The sequence below is a fragment of the Prosopis cineraria genome, unplaced genomic scaffold (assembly GCF_029017545.1).
Source record: "Prosopis cineraria cultivar Desert tree isolate PC_DT_omini unplaced genomic scaffold, ASM2901754v1 PC13, whole genome shotgun sequence".
Classification (NCBI taxonomy): domain Eukaryota; kingdom Viridiplantae; phylum Streptophyta; class Magnoliopsida; order Fabales; family Fabaceae; genus Prosopis; species Prosopis cineraria.
Window position 1 is genome coordinate 1,216,019 of NW_026555344.1, and position 16,634 is coordinate 1,232,652.

General features: G+C 27.7%; 1 long non-coding RNA gene across 4 annotated transcripts; it reads left to right on the forward strand.

The window, feature by feature from the left end:
* Positions 1-633: 633 nt before the first annotated feature.
* Positions 634-3,430, forward strand: LOC129291887 (uncharacterized). Of its 4 annotated transcripts, none has more exons than XR_008588787.1 (2): positions 634-714; positions 1,173-3,430. It is a non-coding gene; the product is annotated as an uncharacterized LOC129291887 (long non-coding RNA). The 4 variants fall into 4 exon arrangements; XR_008588788.1 differs by having other exon boundaries at positions 681-788; XR_008588789.1 differs by lacking the exon at positions 634-714 and adding an exon at positions 730-857.
* Positions 3,431-16,634: the final 13,204 nt, after the last annotated feature.

A 16,634-nucleotide genomic window follows, 5' to 3' on the forward strand; every position in this document is an offset into this window, starting at 1 on the left:
TTCGGCATAGTAATTGAGTTCGAATAATTTTGTTTAAATTTTTAGATATGTGAAACTCTTAAAGTCTTGAAATTATTTTATCATTTTAAACATGTAGTTCTTCGGTCGGTAAAAAAAAAAAAACCATGTAGTGGGTCGTTTTAATACTATAAATGTCGCCCTCGCCCATTCTTTGCATCACTTATCTACATTGTGCACGTGCTTGTGTTTATTCATTTTAGGATTAAAATAAAATTAATTGTCTTTAACCAACTAAAATTGATAGGATCATATGAAGTTTGAATCTCTCTACCCCTGTATATATAGTAATTTAATTGAAAAAAACCTATAATTTATTCTCAATAGTTTGGAAATGCTAAAATATATAAAATACTTCTTAATTTTAAGTTAGTTGTATATAACACTCATAATATTTTAAAGCTTAATAGTAATCTCATTAGCCTCTCTCTTTTTTTTAATTCTAAACCCCCATCGTTAACTTTTGCTGTTAACTTGCTAATTGAAACTCCAAAGTCGAAGTAACGAGGATTGTGTGGCATCTCATAAAAAATCAACCTCATATCTAGAAGTTGGTGAACCAAGAACTGTGAAATACTAAAAATGGCCCCATTTTTCTTAATTTTTTTTTTTTTTAATCATAAGTCCGTCAAGTCAATCGCCAAAATTATGCTCTGATTCCTCTTATTTGGAATCCCTAGCCGGCTAGCCGGTGAGGTAGGGTTTCAAAAAAAAAAATTTCTCTCGCGTGTTCCCTTTGGTTAAGCGTGCGGTGTTAGTTTGCGTGTCAGGTTGTCCTCATTCATTCGTGGGCTACAAGTATTTGTTCGAGTAATCTACCTCAGTGCGCGCGTTGATTTGTATTCCCAATTAGTCTCTGCCTCTCTGTAGTTTTAGAAAACTTGCACTGTGGATTTGCTACAGTGCTCATCCAATCCTGTTGCATATCCTGCTCAGCCCGCATTCTTTTCTCTCATTGACTAAAAGAACGAAATCGAGTGTCAGGGCTTTTTTTGTGATGGGTCAGGTTATACCGGATGTTTGTGCGCAAGGGTCCGACGACTTACTATGTCTCCTACTGTGTCTGAGTGTTGATTGCTTCTGTGTCTCTTGCTTTTGCTGCTTCGGTCTCCTTGTGTTGTTCTCATGCATCCGTTTGTGTTTCCTCCTTGCAGGTCCTCAGCCGTGGAGGAGGTGTTGGGTTGCTCATCTGTGACGGCTGCCGATGCAAGTAACGTTTCCCCCATTTTTTTTTGATAATTTTATAAATTTGTAATTTTTTTCTCCCTTTATATCTTTCACTAGAACTTTTTAAAGCCCGCCCATTTTGCTCGAACCTCTTATTTTGTCATTATTTCTCTTTCGATGTTCTCCCCTTTTCTCGCTCCCTTTTCATCGGTCATCCTCCTACCAGTGTTACTCTTCAATCCCCATGGCTTCTCATTTTGTCATCGTTGCATGCTTCTTTGACGAGACCTGAATTGCACGGTCAATCTCCTTGCACGAGGTCATAAATTTCGGCGAGAGTCATTTGGAAGCAAGGTAGTTCTTGCAAATGCTATGTTCTTCTATCTCCTTTTAATTTTCTTGATGTGAAATTTCTAATTATTTTTTATTATTTTCCTTTAACTGTAAGAAGAAAAACAGCGCATTGCTTTCTGTCATCGCCATACAATCTTAACACATTGTATCCAAATCCTCTTTTTGATAGCATGAAACTTTAATCTAGGAAGTAGGGGTGAGTTCAATTGCAATATTCTCCTTCTATGAAATTTTTAGTTAATTTACTGTCACATAATCCTCATTTTCATTCATTGTGGAAATTAATTTTTAGCATTTTCAGTTTAATTGAGCTTTTAGTTTTGCTAGTGATTCAATTTGTATTGTCGATGATAGGATTAGATGTTTATATTCATTGACTTGAAGATAATAGATACATTCAGTTTACACTTTGCGATGAATCATTGATGACTTGAATAATGATTTTTTCTATCATTTTATATTCCTTTGTTGCTTGCTTATGATTTATGAATTTGTGCTTGCCATCTGATTTTGTTGATTTTCTAATAATGATAAATAAATATGAGGAATTATAGTTAAAATTAAAGAAAAAGTGCAACTTTTTGGAATCCAAAGTTCAACTGTTGTGCTTTTGGATTGTCTCTAATGCTATTTTGAAATCCAAAATGCTAAATATTTTGATATGATAAACTTGGTCACAGAGCTAAGCTGATGCTTTTGATATCCCTGTCTTAATTTTCTTCTTTGAAATTCTATTTTTGGCTCTAATTTTCTTTGAATTGCATTCTATTTATTTGTTTATAAAGGAAATGAAAGGGTAACTACCTAACTGAGATAAACTTGAGGTATCTGCTGTAGAATGCCGAATAGTAACAATATGTTGTGATATTGTGGAACTTGACTTTTTGAGTTCAGGTTAAGGATTATACTTCCTCTAAGGCTGATGAATTGGCAATTGGCCTTAATATGGTAAATGGTCTACGTCTTGAGGCTATGTCTTGTAATTTGTCATGCCATGTTCTTTGTACTTAAACTTTTTGTATAAGCCATTGTTGGAGACCACTGCTTTTTTCTTTGTGTGTTTATTTCAGAAATTTTGGTGAAGCTATTGCTGTAGGATTTTGAATGCTTAACATGCACAATTTATTCAAGAGCAGTGTTTCTGATGTAACACACACGCACACACCCTCACACAGATTTGAATAGAGGGAGAGAGTAGAGAGAAACGAGAAATAGGGAGGGAGAAATGAAGAACAGAACAATGGGGGAGCAAGGGAGAGGGAGACAGTATGCAGAGAGAGGGGGAGAGCTTCTGAATATGCAAATTTAATATTCATGTATTATGAAAAATTTATGTAAATTGTGTTAGCAAAGAATATGGTGGAAGTGGTGTTGTGAAAGGAAACTTGTTGATCAAGCTGTAAGGTAATTATTATTAATGTATAATTGATTGTGATTTTTGTTGTATTTGGAAAATTATGTTGGTTTAGAAAGAATATATTTTTGTTTGAAAAAAATAATGGTCAAGTGGGTTGAATTGTATTTGAGTATTATGTTTGGTATAATATTACTGTTTAGAAATATGAAATTGTTTATATATGTTTTTATTCAGAAATATTTGAAATATACATGAACTGTCGAGTTTTGAAATGTGTTGTTGGAAATTTTGTCTAGAGTTATTTTACTATGTGGTAAGCCCTCATTAAATTCAATAGGTGGCTTGTAGCTTGGGCTGATTTACCTTTGATCGAGTGACTTAGCTTCGAGCACGATGTATGGAGGGACATAAGGTGCTGCCGTGCAAAATTATTTTTGTCCAAATTGTTTGGATATCATATGTATGGAAAATAATCTTGTATGCCCATTTAACAATCACATGGTTAATTATATTGCATGCATTATTACATATTAATTTGGTTATTGGGACCTTTGTGCCTCATCCATCATAGTTAATATTTTACAAGAGCGAGTCTAGCTGAGGAAGCATTAGAGGCCTATATTGGTGTATGAGGCACCAACCCATTTTGCTTTTTTCTATTTTGGTTAAGTAATATGCATATTTGCTAATCTAGGGTAATATTTTATTACAATTGAGCATATAGACTCTATATTTGGATTGACAGTATTTCGGTTCGTCATGGAGATTCTATTTGTCACTCATGGCGCATTAATTGACTTTGCAAAACGGTCTTTGTTGTTTGCTTGGAACAATTATGCTATGAACAAACTTTAGAATTTGGATTTAACTAGTTATAATTATACAACCCTGAGGGATGACTATAACCCACCTATAACTTTACTTAATTCTTATTTAGATTATGTTTGTTAAATTATGTTAGATATGGATGTGCTGTTGACAAATGTACATCATAGAATAGACTTTGGTTAGGTCATGTTTTTAAATTGTGAAAAGTGTTATTCAAGCCCATATTGGATATTGATGAATAAATTTATGCTTGGAAAGGGTTATCAATCTAACTAGAGTTTGGGGTGATTATTTTGTATGGACATTTCTATTACTTTGTTGTCTATTTACAAGTGATAGAGTGATATTTTAGATTTAAACCACCCTTGGAGACCATGCTTCTCTTGTGCTTATAATTTTTATCAAAACATTGGATTTTAAAGATGTGTTTTCAATGGAATCCCATTACATACCTATTATTTAACATTATTTTTATTGGCATCTATTTAACTAAATTATACAGTTTTTTAATTACTATGGTAGGTCTATTTTGCTATGTTTAGTCTTTTCTACCATTGTAGTTTGTTTTGAGAAATGTTTTATTATATTTTAAAAAAGTTTCTACCATGTTAAACCTTTAAAAAATAATTTTGACTCTTAACTATTACGATAAATTATTTTCTATCATAATAAGATTTGAGATAAAAATTATATCTAAAACTCTTTTTATCATGATAAATATCTAATTACCAGTATTTTTTAAAATTAGTTTTATTTTGTATTATTTTAATAGATACTTTTCTACTAAGGTAAGTATTTAATAGTTAATAGTTAATTACCTTTTTATATTTGTGTGAAAGATAGTTGTGAAATTTAGAATATTACATATATCGATTCACATGTTCTTGTACATTATTTTATGTAACGCAAGTTGCTCCATATGAAACTTTTTTTTTTTAAATACAAAGGCCATGGCGAACCGTGCAGGAAGACTTTCAACAACTAAAATTAAAATAAAAGGGGTAGAATACTTGTATTACATTTTTAGTTTTACCATTCAGAAAAAATGAAAATAATTTTTTAAAATTATATAAATGATAATTTAGTTTCTTGAAATGTCAAAATTTCACTGAAGTCTCTAGAGGCTTCTTTGTCAATAAATTTTAAATTAAAAGGATATTTTTATCTTTGTTAATAAGTTATAATTTTTTGTTCAATTCTTACAATTTTTTAAATTAAAATTATAATTTTTTAAATAAAAGTTGTAAATAGAGTTTGTTATTTTAAAAACTTATTTTTGAATAATAAAAATTACACTCTATAAATTGTGATTTCTTGTTCAACCCTTGCAATTCACAAAACAAATTATTCTTTAAGCGAAAGTTGTGATTGTGATTTTTTTTTTAATAATAAGAAATTACAATTGATAAGTTGTGATTTCTTATTCAATTCTTGTTATTTACATGACAAAAATTGTTATTTCTTAAACAAAAATTATGATTTGGGCTTGTTATTTTTAATAAAGGTAAAATGATCTTTTCACTTTAAAATTTATTAATATAGGAGTTTTTAAAAACTTTATTAAAATTATGATATTTTAAAGAATCTGATTGTTATTTATGTATATCGGAAGAATTTTATTATCATTTTTCCTTCGTTTAGAATGTGGAAAAACTTATTGTTTTTATTGAAACTTATTATCCCCGTGTAATCATTTTTTTGAATGAAAATGGAAATCAAACTACAGTAGTAGCAATACAAAGCAAAAGGCAACAATAACAAATCTTTGATCAACTTTTACCATGCTAAGAAAGGTTTTTTATCATAGATATACAAATTGCTTACAAAAAGTTATGACAATTCCTAATTGAGCAATCAGCTAGGCAAATTAGCATTCTATGTATGAAGTTAAGTGAAATAGACCAATCCTTGTTGAGTAAGTTCTTTGTCTCATTAATGAGTTCTTGACAAGGATACGACAGTCCAAGAAGAGCTCCACGTTGTGAAAGCCATGAACCTATCAAAATTCCAGTCCCATCTGGATCCCAATTAGCTCAGCAATCGTTGACGAAACATAACCTAGTTTGCAGCAAAAGCTTGAATCCCAATTGTCCTGTGTGCCTCTGATTGTACCAGCAAGCACCGAGCCATCTGTATCTACTCTAATGAAAACAGGACTAGGTGGATGCCAGCTTCGTTGATGATGCAATAAACCTCTTTTGCTATCAAATTTTTCAAGTAGTTGACCAATTCCCGTGTGTTCTTCAGCAATCGTACACGACAGTCTCAACCTCTCAATTAGTAAATTCATGGAAAAGTTAATGGAAATGATTTTGTAATAAAAAAAAATAAAGAAATTCTGTAGATTGATATTAAATTTTAAAATATTAGGAGGGTTATGTGCAAGTAACTTAAAATTTTAAAAAATTGTATTTAATCTTTTGGAAATGATTTGACAGTACCGGTCTGGCCCATTTCCTAATACTCCTCATGCATAAAAATTAATTTTAAAAAAAATGGTGGGTTTTTTTACGTACAAATTGTTACTTGTTAGGTGTTCCTCACGCTATTCCATTGGATCGCTTGCGCCTTCGCTTCCTGCGGCCCCGCTACACGCACATTCACGTCACTTCATTTATTCTATGTCTCAACATTTTTTTATATGGAGCTCACTTCTTTCTTTCTTTCGTTAAAGCAAAACAGCACAAGCCTAACTTGTTTCTAACAACGGCTAATCTCTGGAAATAATCAAATTATTGAGAAACAATGTGATTTTTCTTTACATGTGAACTCTCATTCACCTCATCGTCCAAACCATGCGCCCTTTATATAACATAGAAAAGATTTTTTTATCCTTTTTATTAGTTACATTATTAAATTTTTGTTACAAATTACCTTTTTTACCTACTATTAAATGTTGGCAGAAAATATATTGTTAAATACTCCTTTCAATTCTATTTATTAGGTAAAAAGACTTTTTTTTATTCTATTTATAAGTCATATCATTAAATTTTCATAATAATTTTTTTTTAATATTTCATTGAATGTTGAAAAAAAATATGTTAGTAAAGTATGTATAGTTGATAAAAAAAATTTGATAATTTAATAAATTTATAGACAAAATTAATAGGGTTTAAGTATTTTTTTGTTTTAATAAAATATGCTAAAATAATTTATAAATAAAAATAAATAAATATGTATATTTAATAGGGACAAAATTGAAAACTACTTAAATTTTTAGACAAAGCTAAATGATAATTAGTTTTAAAGTTTTTCTTAATTTTGATAAATATGTTGAAAATCATTAATAAATAGAATTACAGTAGTACTTTAAAGTGATACTGTTTCACTAAGCATAATTAATAATGTAATACTTCAACAATAGAAATCAAATCAAACCATACGATTGGGATCTCCCTTGGTTGTTTGAGTTGAAAAGTCACCAACTATAATAAATTTACGCGCCATTCATTAATTCATTAATATTTCTAAAAACATTTTATGGTATTGATAAATTTGTCATGAAAGTCTGATAAGGCCTCTTTTAATTAATAGAGTTTAAGTTATTCTAATCCTACCAAGCTATTTATTAATTTTTAATTATTAATCCATCCAACCCTTATTATAAGGCATTATTTCTAACAATCTCATTGCACTTAAGAGAGGTGATTAAATTATTAATTTTGTTTGAAAATATAATCAACTTTCAATTTTTTCCATGACTAAATGAAAATTTTTCAAATTTTTATTGCATTATCTCTCATAATTTATGGGTTTAAAGCGAATAATATTAAAAAAATATAATTAATGTCCCATCAAATGCCTTATATTAAGGATCAAAAAATGTTTCTACAAAGAGTCCTATAATAAAGACCGGAGGGAACATTTAGAAAACTCCTACTCCTTCCAATTCCTATTATAGTCTTATAGAGCACATTTTTTTAAAAAATAAATCTTGGATCCTTAATATAAAACATTTGTAGGGTTATTTTACTATTTTTTAATTTTATCTCTGTTGTAAATTTAATTTTATGACTTATCATATATTATAGATCTCTCTCTTTCTATTTTTATGAGGGTTAAAGTTGAAAAAAAAAACATTTTAAGATTTATTTAATTAAGTAACTGTCATTCTTCTTTTAACTATTAATTGTATTATATTTAATTTTATAATTCATCATATATTTTATATCTCCCCTCCTATTTTGAAGGCATTTTAAGATAAAATAGGGTTTGAATGGTGAAAGAGTGGATAGAGAGAAGAAGGTGGAGGGTGAGGAGATCAAGGAGAGGAAATAGAGACTTGGAGGGAGGTGCATCATGAGAAGATACTAGAAAAGATGACTAGTGATCGTGGTAAATAATAAATATCAGGCGTGCCAGAGACGCTGAGTCTCAATTGATAATAAAAGAGTCACGAGCTTCCTTACCACAATTTACTCGGATGTAAAAAGATACAAGTAGAACAAGTATTTGATTTTATTGAAATGTGGAAAAGGTTACAAGTATAAACTAAAAGATTAACTAATAAACTAAAAGGCTAAAAAGTATAAAATGTGAGTCTTTGATTGAGTGTTGACTAGTTTGTTTCGTGTCTTCGTCTTCTATTTATAGTGTCAGAGTGATGGTGACCTCTTTCTTAAGACCTAGTATGTTCTGCCGAAGAATCAAGGATTCCGCGAAACTCATGGCACGGTCTTTATTCCATGCTCTCCATTTTGATAATCAGCCTGTTTCACCAAGATACTTGGGTGTGAAGGTCGTAGTTTTTGGCATTACTTGAGATCGTGTCTTTCATGCCAATAGTCTAATATGTGCAGCTGATGGGATTTCAGTATGTTTATTTATTATGACTTTTAATTGGGGCCGACCCCTTTTGTTTATATTAGACCTAACGTTTCAGTTACTCAGCCCAACTAACCCTGTAACCTATTTGAAAGAAAGAAATCCAGGTTAGCTTGTCATATTGGAGTTTTTTGATTAAAGCAACATATTTAACTATCAACATTGATGGTAGGATGACATTATACTTTTTTGGAAAATTATAAGGTAACTTTGCTCTCATAAAAAGTTAAAAATACCAGGCATACTTAATGAAAATGTTTCGGAATAGATTTGCTATGTAACTCTAAGTTATACTCCACTTGTTATTTTTCAACAACTAATGAAAGCTCCAAGCAAATGAACGAAATCACATCCCATGTATATTATAGCAAAATCGCTATGTACCAAGTCCTCGACGATATTCTATGTATTGGCTATCACTATATACACGCACACGCACACGCACACGCACACGCACATACACGCATGTATATATTTGACAAATTATTTTTAAGACATTTACTGTCATTTAAAAGATCAACAACCATAATCGACATTTTTTTCTCATGAAAAATAAGATGACAATTTAATGTAAGACTTTATGTTACTAAAAAGATTGCAATATTTGATATTATGCCACTTGTTTTATTGATTTATGTCAAATGCGAGTTTTAGTCATAATAGAAAATAAAAATATTTCTTTTCCATGCTGTTTTGTGCGTTCTAAAATATAAAACAATTAACAACAATATCACTCGTCATCTATTGTTCATTTTCTAATTCAACTTTGTTCTCTTGGATTAACGTCTAAGAAAGTATTGATGAGCAAAAACATGAATTCAATTTCAGATACCAATATCACCATAACAAACTTGTCTTTTATGTACATTGTATCTTTGCTGATGAGATTTGGATAATTTATATCTTATAATTTTATGAGAAAATAACAATAAAATCTCGTCCAAAATATATAAATGATAACTGAGTTATCAAAATATCATAATTTCTCTGAAATTCTTGAGTACCTTTCTGACATTAATGATTTTAGATTAAATGATTAAATCATCCTTTGTTCAAACTAAAAATAGTGAGTCTGGTTTCATTTTTTCAATCACAATTTTTGTTTTGTGAATCACAAAAATTAAACAACAAATCACAATTTTTCATGTAATTTTTTTTTATGATTAATAAATAAGTTCTGAAAATAATCAATTCTAATCATGACTTTTGTATTACAACTTTTATTTGAGTAATAATAACTTTTATAATGTAAATCACAAAAATTAAATAAAAAATTATAACTTCTCACATGAAATTTCATTTATTATTGAAGTCCAAATTCTGAAAATAATTATTTATAATTTTTGTTTAAGCAATCACAATATTTATTTTATGAGTCACAAAAATTGAATAATAAATCATAATTTTCCACTTGAACCTATTTTTTTATTTTAAACAAGAGGTAATATAGTTATTTAATCTAAAATCATTAATATTAGAAAGGTACTGAGTATTTTAGAGAAATTATGATATTTTAATAGACTTGAATGTCATTGATATATTTTCGTGTAATTTTATCATCATTTTTCCTAATTTTATCATATTTTCCAATAAAAGAGGCACAAAGTTTTAATTAAAAAAATAAAACCTCCTTCATTTTAATGAGATATGCTGGTGCGCATATGGTACATTTTAATTACTTTTCCTTTCTTATAAAAAAAGGGTACATTTTAATTATATGGCCCCAATCCATTTTTAAATCTTGCACCAAAATAAATTAGAAAAAATACATTTCTAGTCCCTTAATTATAAATTAGATTTCATTTTAATTCTTTAATTATATTTAGGTTCTTTAACTAAGTTTCCCAATTCCTAAGACTACTAACTTTTTAAAGGAAAAATGTTCACAATGCATTCTCTAATTCAAACATAATAGTTCAACTCATTTTATATAGTAAAAAAATAACAACTCGAGATTTTTCATAAGGAAAAAATAAATTGGCTTTTTTTAAAATAAACGAGTAAGACTATTTATTTTGTTCATAAAAAATAAATCTTATCAACATACCAACAGATGATAATGATTTAATTTATTGTATTTGAGAATGTTTTCTTAATATATTTTCGCTAACAAGACTAATAGAGTTAGAAATAAGGATGCTTTTGATTGTATTTTGAAAGTTAAAGATTAAAATCTAGTATAAAGTTAAGGGACTAAAATTATATTTCTGGCTAATAAATTATAAAAATTGAACTATGATCCAAAACACAAAGGATGTCACATATTATTATCTATCTCTTTTTTTATTTGACTAAATGATTAGGTGAGATTTGATCATTGTCAAGTTCAATTGGGGGTAACTCTTTCAAAAAAAAATTTTATATTCACACGAATTTAAACCCCAGTTATCACACTATTGATTACTGTTTCTTTTTATTGATAAGACATTGGTTCCTAATTAAATGACACAACTTATTTTCATTTGATCGAGGCTTGCGTTTCTACTTACGTGTGTGTGTAAAGGTTCTAATCAATGCGATGTTATTATCAATATTAATACAACAATCGCTTTAATTAATAAGAAAAACAATATTAAAATCACACTTACAGTCGTAAACACTAATTTAATCTAGTAAAACAAAAATTAAAATAAAGAAGAGTGGAAATGAATGACTAAATAAATAATAAATTTGTAAGATAACATTTATTTGTGAAAGATATGGCGTGTTATAAATTATAAATATATTTTAAATGAATCAAATGCCATATTATTTACATATATATATAAATAAATAAATAAATATATATATATATATATATTATAATTTAATATTAATTAATTTTAGGGTGATTTACTTATTTTTTTCAATTTTAATTTATTATGATATTTGATATGTTTCAACCGAAAAATTCATTTGATTTCATAATTTTTTTTTAAATTGGATCCACTAGATTCATGAATTTATACATTCAAAAAGACGGTAACACAAAATAATGTGACTATGTATACTATTTCAAGCACAAGGTATATATTATTATTAATATATTAAGAAAGAAAAGCACGTACTAAGATTTGGTGGGTCGAGGCAGGATATCACTTTCTTGTGTAGCGAGAATATCATTATTTGGAAATTCAATCAATTCAAATCTTTCCATATGCCATTAATAAAAAGATCAATTTTTTTTGCCAATAAAATAAAATATTAATATGCAATTTCAACTTTAAACTATAAATTCAGGAGGATTTAAACTTTAAACTTTTAAAAAGTACATTCTAAATCATAAAGAATTAAAGTTACAACAATTTCACCTTCATCATTAAATTTTAACAAACGTCTATCAAATTAGAATATAATGTACAATTTTTATCAAATTTTACCGTCTCTCTCTTCTACCCTCACTTGATGAAAATCACATATTAGACTCTAATCTGACGGGCATTTGTTCAAGTTTAAAGACAGGGGCAAAATAGTTCTAACTTTAATTGTTTAGGATTTGGAATGTATCTTTTAAAAGTTGAGTGTTCAAATTGCAATGTTCAAAGTGTATATTAACCTTGAAATAAATACAATGAAGAGTTAATTTAATTTATTATTTAGCTAAAAAAATAAACCTGGACTCGTAAGCAAGGACTTATGTGAGTTCGCTCTCCCGAAATAAATGCATTGATCCCTTAGGAATAATAATTTCCAAGGGAATGTAAGCTTTGATGATCTTTCAAAAATCCAAGTCATTGAATATGTAATATGAAACAAGTTTTGATATCAAACTCTAATACCAATTGCTTTGAAACAGGCTCTAATACTACGCTTTTATATCAATTGATGTGAAATGGACTCTAATACCAAGCATTAATACTAATTGATATGAAACACACTCTAATATTAGTTGATGTGAAATGAGAAAGAAAAAGGTAAGAGAGAAAAAGAATAAGGTATATATTTTGGTTAATATGCCAAGAAAGAAAAACACATGATAAAATTATAATGGTGAGTAAGAGGAGGGATATTACTTCCTTGTTTGACAAGAATGTTATTGTTTGGCAATTTAATCAATTCTAATCCTTCCATTTGCCATTAATGAAGAGCTCAATTTTTTTATAACGAAATGGATAATAGTAAAAAGTTAATCAAATTTCTTATTTAGCCAAAAAAAAAAACTTGGCCTCATAAGCAAGGATTTGTGCTAGTTCACTCCTTAAAAAGAAATGCAAAGATCCTTAGGAATAATACTTCCTAAGGGAATTTGAGCTTTGATAACCTTAAAGAATTTTAAGTCATTGAATGTGATGTGAAAGATGTTTGGATACCAAACTCTGAAACTAATTGTTTTGAAATGGGCTATGATATTAGAAACTAATACCAATTAATGTAAAATGAAAAGGTAAAAAAGGAAGAGAGAGAAAGGAAAAGGAAAATGAAAGAGAAAATTTAAAAGAAATAAAACACGAGGAGGAATAATACTGAAACATTTAAAAATTTATTTAATAATAATCAAAGTTAAATGCCACTGAAGAACTTTAGAGCTATTTATAAAACCCTACAAGTACTTAAACAGTAAATTTGGATTAAGAAGAACTCCTATAATTTTTAAATATTCTTAAATTTTGTAATTTTTTATACAATTATATTTTAATTTTTTCCTCTTCATTATCATTATATTCTACTTTTTCTTTTATTTTCCCCTTCTATATGTCTATGGCAGATAAAGCTATTGATGCTGGGGTATATATTTTAGTGTGGAGAAATAAAGTGAGGAAAGAGGTTTTGGAAGAGAAACATCAATCCTTCATTATCAATTTTAGGGTAATTGGGTATTATATATTATATCTCTCCAAAATAGTAATGACATAGACCTAATAATTAAATTAACTACAATTATAAGAAATAAGACCATTGAAAATATTCTAAAATGATTAAATATTTTTTAATTAATGACCTGCTCGTCGTAGATACTATTACAATTAGGTGTAAGAGAAGAACCACCTTCCTAATAAAATGTGCATGTAAAACTTTACAAAAAACCATTAATAATTATGTTCACCATTATTACCCAAATAGTTAAAATGTATATATAGTTAGAACAACATAGAAAAGTATTAGTAATTAAAACTATATATGCATATATAAACACGTACTAACTATTAAATCCTTTTTAAAATAATGAACAAAAATCATTCAAGGACAAAATTAAAAGTAATGCACAAAAATAAATCATGAAGATGTTTATTTATAAATCATTCAGGGACAATATTTCACATACATGAAATCAATGAGAATATTTCTTTCAAAATTTGACATATCAAAGGAATTTTATTGGGAAGAATTAATATTGACATATTTTTTATTTGCTGAAATTCATAAAACACAAACACTAACTTAAATACAAGTATCACGAACACCATTGGATCCAACCTCATCTAACCTTTTTTGTCGTACGAATCATGACCTAACTCTTAAGTTATGATACCAAGTGACGTGAAACAAGATCTAATATTAGGCTATGGTATTAATCAATGCGAAATAGGCTCTGATACCAGTTGACGTGAAATGGGAAGGAAAAAAAGGAAAAAGAGAAAGGTAAAGGAAAATTAGAGATGTAATAGAAAAGAAAGATGACTTAAAATATTCTATAAACCATTATAATCTCTGTAATTTCATAACAATAATGATAATTTATTATTATAAATTATGGTATAGAAAAATCAGAATAACCACATACGAGCATATATATATATATTGCATCAAATATGAATCTAATAATTTTTTTAAATTTTTCTACTAGTTGGAGGTGGTACTGACAAAGATAAAAAAGAATAAGATTATTTTGAGTATAGTCAATAACACATAAATTAATAAGCTCCTATTTATATTAGTAATAAAAAATAATAATAATTAGTAAATCTATCCATGTAAATGATATGTTACAAATTATGCTATAAATTTAAAAAAAATACCATTAAATTTGTATGCATAAATTCATAAAACACCACCAACAATCATCTTCACCACTATCACTTAAAATATTTCAAAGTACATGTTGTGGGAATAAAAGAAGAAAGCATTAGTAATTAAAACTAAAAATATATATGACTTGTCAAAAAAAATAAGAAATATATATAAACATGTACTAACTACTAAGTCCTATTTAAAATATAAATCGTTATGCTAATTTGATTTATAAAACTAATATATATAAATAAGTTATTGAATATATGTTTTGAAATGGGCTCTAATACCATGCTATGATGCAAATTGATGTGAAATAGGCTCTGATATCAAACTCTAATACTATTTTATTTAAAACGACAAGGGAAAATGGGGAAGAAGAAAGAAAAAGAAAATTAGGGAAAAAATAAAAGGAAAGAGTGGAGGGAGAATACCAAAACATTCAAAAATTCTATTTAATAGCATAATCCTAAAAATTAAATCAACTACAATTATACGAAACAAATCTATCATAAGTATCATAAAATAGTTGAAGATTTTTCTTTCAAATAACCTACTCAAAAATATATTTGTTCCTCACATATGTTTTTATTGTTAGGCATGGAAGTAGACACATCTTGTTAAACTATGTGTCATTGCATCATTGATGACTCAATATATTCCACAAATCATCATAATTTTTGCTACTTTGTAATGATAATGATAATTTATTATCAAGGATTATGGTGTACTAAAATTACAATAGCCACATAAAAGCATATAAGTTGAATCAAATGTGAGTCTAATGATGGTTCTAATTCTTCTACTAGTTGGAGGAGGTGCCAATGCCCTAATAAGGATGAGAAGGATTAAGGGCATCTCAAGTATAGTCAACAAAACATAAATTAATAAGTCTTTACTAATATTAGTAATTGAAGAAAAAAGATAATAATTAGCAAATATCTTCATATGAATGATATGCTATAATTTAAAAAAAATACCATAAAATTTACGTGCAAAAATTCATAAAATGCTACCAACAATCATGCTCAGCACTATCACCTAAAATATTACAAAGTATATGTTTTTGGAATAAAAGAAGAAAAGGAAAATGACAAATAAAGACATCATACGACCATTAATGTCAAGTCAGGATATATTCACAACTAAAGTTTCACAATTTAGTACTCATTCTCTCATGTTTCAGTACCAAAATCTTTAAAAAATCTTAATTTTGTATAAATATTCTTATAAGGTCCTTACTCATCATTCTCTCGAAGAAGAAAGCATTCGTAATTAAAATTGAAAAAAATATATGTAAACATATATGAACTACTAAGTTATATTTAAATGTTAATTTGATTTATAAAACTAATATACATAAATAAATTGTAAAAATATTTATTTATAAATCATCCGAGGATAAAATTTCATATATATAAAATCAATGAGAATATTTCTTCTAAAATTTGACATATCCAAGACAATCTATTAGGAATAACCAATATCAATCTATTTGTTTTCATTAAACGTCATCAAACCCAAACACTGACATGAACATAACTAGGAGTGTTTATGGAATAAGATGAGATCGAGATACTCTAGTCCCATGTCTCATCCCAACAAATGGCTAAGACTAAATTTTTTTCCTATATTCCTCCTTATCCAAAAAGTTATCCCTTCCTATTAGAAATTGGACAAAACAAGGACGAGATTAAAACATTCCAATAATGTGGAAACCGTAGGAGAAAGACTTAGATAACAACATTCATTAAAACCTTAAATCACATAAATTGTTAAATTTAAAACTAAAATAACATGAATATGTAAATCACAATAATTTAAACTCAATTATTAAGTTACATTAATCACAACTATAAATGTATGATTTAAAATCAAGTATACATGAGACATAACATATCATGACGGCAATTACAAGTAACTTTTAGGCTACAAAAGTATCAACAATAGACAAGTCAAATACAATATCAAGTCATTATTTTTCTTCCTTAGTTGAAATATTTGAAGATACTAATTTTTTTAAAAATAAAACAAGAAATATAATATAAATAAAAATTATTAAATAAATAGATATAAGAATAAATCAAATTAAAATAATTAATATATTGTAAAAAAAGATATTACCTAGCACTACTTGCTTTATGCCATTAAAATTAGC